This window comes from Triticum dicoccoides, chromosome 6A, assembly GCF_002162155.2.
Source record: "Triticum dicoccoides isolate Atlit2015 ecotype Zavitan chromosome 6A, WEW_v2.0, whole genome shotgun sequence".
Lineage (NCBI taxonomy): Eukaryota > Viridiplantae > Streptophyta > Magnoliopsida > Poales > Poaceae > Triticum > Triticum dicoccoides.
In genome coordinates, this window is record NC_041390.1 from 592,458,554 (window position 1) to 592,464,621 (window position 6,068).

The following is a 6,068-nucleotide window of genomic DNA, read 5'->3' on the forward strand; positions in this document are numbered from 1 at the left end:
GATAGACCCAACGAAAATTTGCCATAGCAACACTACCTTTAAAGGAGTAACGCCAGGCCCAGGGGCTCATTGCACAGGCTCCCTGCTACTAAAGGTTATATTCGGCCTCGCCGATAACTCCCGTAGCGAACATTTAACCTTCCACATTGCTCCGTTCCATTGCGGTTATCAAGCACTACTTGGACGCGAAGCTTTTGCTCGCTTTAATGCAATATCGTATTACGCTTCCCTCATGCTCAAGATGCCAGGTCCACGTGGCATCATTACAGTGAATGGAAGTATTAAGCGATCTTTGCGCGTCGAAGAGAATGCGACTGCCTTGGCAGCCGCACACTAAAAACGGCCTCACCAACTAAAGCATTTGATAGGTCGTCAAGACCACGGACGTGGTTAGACGAGTCAAGCGCTGCTATATGTAATTTGATTGATGGCCACACCCCTATTACAAATACAAGGGGCTCAACGCGCGCAGACAAGTGGCAATTTGTACTCATTTCTAGTTATACATGGTTTGTTCAAAAACTATCTCTTTGCACGACAACTTTTTCACCTAAGTTCCTCTCTTTTACAGATGATCATCATGCTACACCCGTCCAGGATACGACACAACGGAGACACAGGCGCAGACGTGCAGCAGGGACCCGCTCCATGGATTCTTTTTAGATTAAGACCCTGCGTAAACCTTTTTTACTGTCTCTTTTTGATACACATTCCTCGAATTCTCAGTACAATTGAGAAGGATGCTGACGTCTTGGCATGTGGCCACATCAGAATAATGCACGTACCTAGACACAAGGGGCTTCTTACAAAGGGCACTATTTAGGCCCGGTTTATACCATAAACACCGAATACCTTAGGGAGTGTTTGGCGTCGCGAGTTTGGCCTTATAGGCATCAGCTTCGAATCATTGTCTTTGGTCAAATGTTGGGTTTGCCCGGCTCCTGTGTTTTGGTGCCTTACGTTCCGCTTTATCGGCTAAGGCAGCACCAGGAGAACTACTGCAAATGTGCCCTGGTTCATCCAGACGAGCACCTCAGTAGAGAAAGCCGAAAACTAACTGTCATGTTATAGCGTGAGACTGGTCAACCACTCGATGACCTATCAGAATGTTAGAATTCCTCCGCCTTAACGAAGGGCCGTTTTCTGGCCAGGCATGTACGCACCCGAGATCGGGAAAGTGCGGAGCCACCAGGGGCTATCTAGTAGCCCCACTGTCAAACTCCTATGGCTAAGTGAAAGTGTTAAAGCATAATAGTCCGGTTGCCTTGTTCGTTGCGCTATCACCTCCTTAATAGGACCAAGACGTTGGGTTAAGTGTGAACACGCGTTTTTTGCAAGCACCTCCGCATTATATGCGTGGGGGCTGAAGCCGACGACTGCAATCTTTCAGGTTAGACACATGTATACATAAACGGCCGCACAGGAGGCAACATATTACTTTCAGGCAAAAGTATAAACACAGCCTTAATAAATTTCATAAAAACATTGTGTTTACAATGGGAATACATATCACTCAAACATAATATTCTTCGAGCACTGAGCCTCTATCAAACGAGCACCCTCGAGAACCTCCTCAAAATAGTGCTCGGCGGCCACTCGGCCTATGGCCGAACCCTGCGCCGCAATAGTGGTAGCGTCCATCTCCGCCCAGTATGCTTTAACACGGGCAAGGGCCATCCGCGAGCCTTCTATGCACGCCGACCTCTTCATCGCATTAATGCGCGACACCGCACCAAGGAACTGCTGCACTAAGCTGAAATAGTTGTTCGGCTTTGGCTTTTCCGGCCATAGCTGATCCACGACAGACCTCATGGCGAGTCCGAACAACTTGTTTAGTTCGGCCCATTTGGCTAGCTGATCAGTCAATGGAAGTGGACGCTCTGGAATGTTGAATTGCGACCAGAACAGCTTGTCCACTTCACGATCTGTTTGACCTTGGAAGTATTTGGCTGCATTGGCAGCGCTCGCCGCCAAGTCCATATACGCATCTGTCGAACTCCACAGCCGATCCAGAGGGGCATACCATGGATCTTCCAACTTCCTCCGTAGCATGAAGGGCTTCCTAGCCGCAATATCCCCGGCTTCCCGCAGCTCCTCCTTCGCTCTCATAGCAGAGCATGTGTCTTTGTCCGCCATCGTGGCCTTCTCAAGGTCCGTTGCCTTCGCTCGGTTTTCTTTTTCAAGGAGACGGCAACGGTCGGCAGTGCCTTTTAATTCTACGGCCATCTTGGCCATCTTCTCTTGGCTCTCGCAATGTGCGGCCTTCTCGGCTTTCAACTCTTCGGCTGCCTTCAAAGCAGCCGCATTACTAATCCTCGCTTGTTCCTTGGCTCGGGCGAGCTCCGCCCGAAGGGTCTCCACGGTGGCAGCTCCGTATGCAATCACAACATATTAAAGATACTGGCATCATGGTGCTCTTATTGTGTGACATTCACAAGAAAACATTACTTACCCTGTGATCCATCAAGCCGCTTGTTAACAAGCTCGATGTCGGCGTCTGCCGCATCTAGTTGCCGTTTTAATTCGGCAAACTCACTAGTTCGGCTAGCCACCGGAGCTTCCACCACCTGCACATAAAGGCAGTCTGGTTATTGCCTGGGACTATGATCCTCTGTTCACCGCCGTTCTCGACGACAACCAGAGTCTCAGGGGCTACTATCTACACAGGGCACACCTAACATGTGCGGTACTATCACATATTATCTCACGTACCTCAAAGCCTGTCAGTATACTCATAAAGGCTTCATGTAATCCGCTTTCGGCAGACGAAATTCTTTCCACCATCATACCGATCAGTGTATGGTGTACTTTTTAGATGGCCGCTCGCCCCAACATCTCCCTCAGAACATCCGACCGCATACCAGACGGTGCCGGACGCTTTTGTTCGCTCTCTTCGAGAGCCGGACACTGGGGACTTCAGGGGTCTATGGGATTATCTTCTGGCCTCACCGGATCCGGAGAGGCCTCTGTGGCGACACTTCGGGGTCGCCCGCTTCTTGAGCGGAGTCCGGGGGAGGCGTTTCGCTCTCCATCATCTCCGGAAGAAGATCCCCCGAAGACGAGCTCAGCTGAGAAGGGCTAAGACCCAAATTGCAAGATATATGCGGCGGTTATTTTCCCAGAAGAAAGATAGTATACCTTCACTATTAAAGTATTTTTTGGATCACTTATGACTCGTTGGAGGGCTGATCCCCCCGCGGACTTTGTGCGGCAAGAGCACCCCCCGAGGCAGGACCCTCTGTTGGAGACTTCTTCTCCCGTTCGGAGGCCTCGGCTTCCGGATCCTCGGAAGCAGTCCTCTTTCTCCCCCGGTTATCCTCCTTTATGGAGGCGCTCATTCCCTCAGTTGGAACTGGCAGCGATGGGGGCCCGCTTCTGCCCATATTATTCCCCCCTGTATCTTCCTTCAAGGGCTCCGGTCAAGGTGCGAGCTCGAGCATCTTTTCCAATACCGGATTTTTCAAACCCTCAGGGAGGGGGGCCAAACACCGAATCATCTTCGCCTTTGTTAGCCAGTCCTGGTCAAAGAGCGATCTCTCAGAAATAACTTCATGAGGAATAAAAGAAGGTGTGTTCGGCTAGAGGATTTCTTACTTGTTCGGCGGCGCGGTTACTGCTCAGGCCCACGTCCTTGCTAGTATCCGGACACTCTATTTGAGGTTCGAAGAATGACTTGTACATCTCCTCGTGCGTCAGGCCGAGGAAACTTTAAATGGCACGCGGTCCTTTTGGGTTGAACTCCCACAAGCGAAGGGGCCGGCGTTTGCAAGGCTAGACTCGACGAACCAGCATAACTTGCATTACCACAACCAAATTAAAATCTCCATTGAGGAGATCTTGAATCCGGCTTTGCAGTATAGGCACGTCCTTAGCTGGACCCTAGCTCAGACCTCTGCTAATCCATGACATCATTTGTGGTGGGGGCCTGAGCAGAATGCGGGGGCAGCCGCCCGCTTGGCACTTCTAGGAGCCGTGACATAAAACCACTCCCATTGCCATAATTCGGACACCTCTGGAAAGGAACCTTTCGGCCACTGAGCTCCTGCCATCTTGCCTATTGACGCGCCTCCGCACGCTGCATGTTGCCCCTCGATCATCTTCGGCTTCACTTCAAAGGTCTTGAGCCACAGGCCGATGTGAGGGGTAATGCGAAGGAAGGCCTCACACACGACAATAAATGTCGAGATGTGGAGAAAGGAGTCCGGAGCTAGATCGTGGAAATCTAGCCCGTAATAGAACATCAAACCCCTGACGAAGGGATCCAGAGTGAGGCCTAGGCCTTGGAGGAAGTGGGAGACAAACACAACGTTCTCATTGGGTTCGGGAGTAGGGACGACCTGCCCTCGAGCAGGCAGCCGATGCGAAACCTCGGCGGTCAGGTATCCGTCCTCCCTCAACTTCTTGATATCGTCTTCCATGACGGAGGAGGGCATCCACCGGCCTTGAAGGCTGGATCCGGACATGATTGAAGATCCGGGCCACCTGACCTCGGCTTCGGGTGTTAGAACTCGAGGCAGGGGAGGGGTTTGATTGAGCACGAAAGGGGAAAAGCGAAAACCTTGTCCCTTTATAAACAGGGTGAATATCAAGCGTCCTCTCCATAGCCGTTTGGGACTTGCCTATAATCTAGGAGTCCTAGACATGGTTGGGTTACCCACGGCCGTATTGATGAGAACCCTGTAATAAGGGGACACGATCTCTGCTTTGACAAAGACGTGTCAAAAATCTGCCTCGCGTTATGCGCAAGGCTAGTTAAAGGAAACGGTTCGAATAATCACCAGGCCATGACATAACGTCATACTGTCAAAACAAGTCAGGAAATTGGATTTGCGAAAATATTATTCTCTCTACGGTGGTATGTGGAACTTATTTTGCAGGGTCGGACACTATCCTCGTATTCAAATTCTTCTGTGATGTATTCGGAGAAGGAACCCGCCTTGCAATGCCGAAGACAATACTGCGTGCCGGACTCATCGTCATTAAAGCCTGGTTCAGGGCTATTGAGGGAGTCCTGGATTAGGGGGTCTCCGGACAGCTGGAATATCTCCATTGGCCGGACTGTTAGACTATGAAGATATAAGATTGAAGACTTCATCTCGTGTCCGGACAGGACTCTACTTGGCGTGGAAGGTAAGCTAGGCAATACGGATATGTATATCTCCTCCTTTGTAACCAACCTTGTGTAACCCTATCCCCCTCCGGTGTCTATATAAACCGGAGGGTTTTAGTCCGTAGGACAACATACAATCATACATAGGCTAGCTTCTAGGGTTTAGCCTCTCTGATCTCGTGGTAGATCTACTCTTGTAATACCCATATCATCAATATTAATCAAGCAGGACATAGGGTTTTACCTCCATCAAGAGGGCCCGAACCTAGGTAAAACATTGTGTCCCCTGCCTCCTGTTACCATCCGGCCTAGACGCACAGTTCGGGACCCACTACTAGGGAAAACCTTATACACAGAATCTTAGTAGCAGCGCGGTCTAAAAACAGACGCTATTGCTAATTAGCAGCAACGAGCTTTAGAAAAGAGGCGCTGCTAATGACTGAGTAGCAGTAGCACTCTAGGTGAAAAGAGCGCTACTACTATAATTGCCACGGTGTTGCCTCCAGGCTAGATATAGTAGTAGCGCCCTTCCTGTGGATGCGCTACTGCTAAAGAACTTAGTAGCAGCGGTTTTGCTCAAAACTCGCTGCTGCTAAGTATGACCGCAACTAATTAAGTTTAGTCCCATACTGCTAAGCGAACAAGGTGTTTACCACCTTAAATATGTTGCTTCTCAACCTTTCTCGAGCACTTGGTCTTCATTGAACTATATGTGTATGATTTGTGGTTGCAATATGAATCCTCGCCTGTACCTATACAGGTACAGTGAGGATTCATGTTGACTATTTAGATTATACACAAAAAGATCAATGATGACCAATGTATATTTTTGATGTTTTTACTAAACAAAAGAAATAACTGCTGCCATTAGCAGTACCGGTTTTCCCCAAAACGCGTTGTAGATAAGTTAGCTATAGCGCGTTTTCTGTATGTGCGCTACTGCTAGTTCGAGTTAACC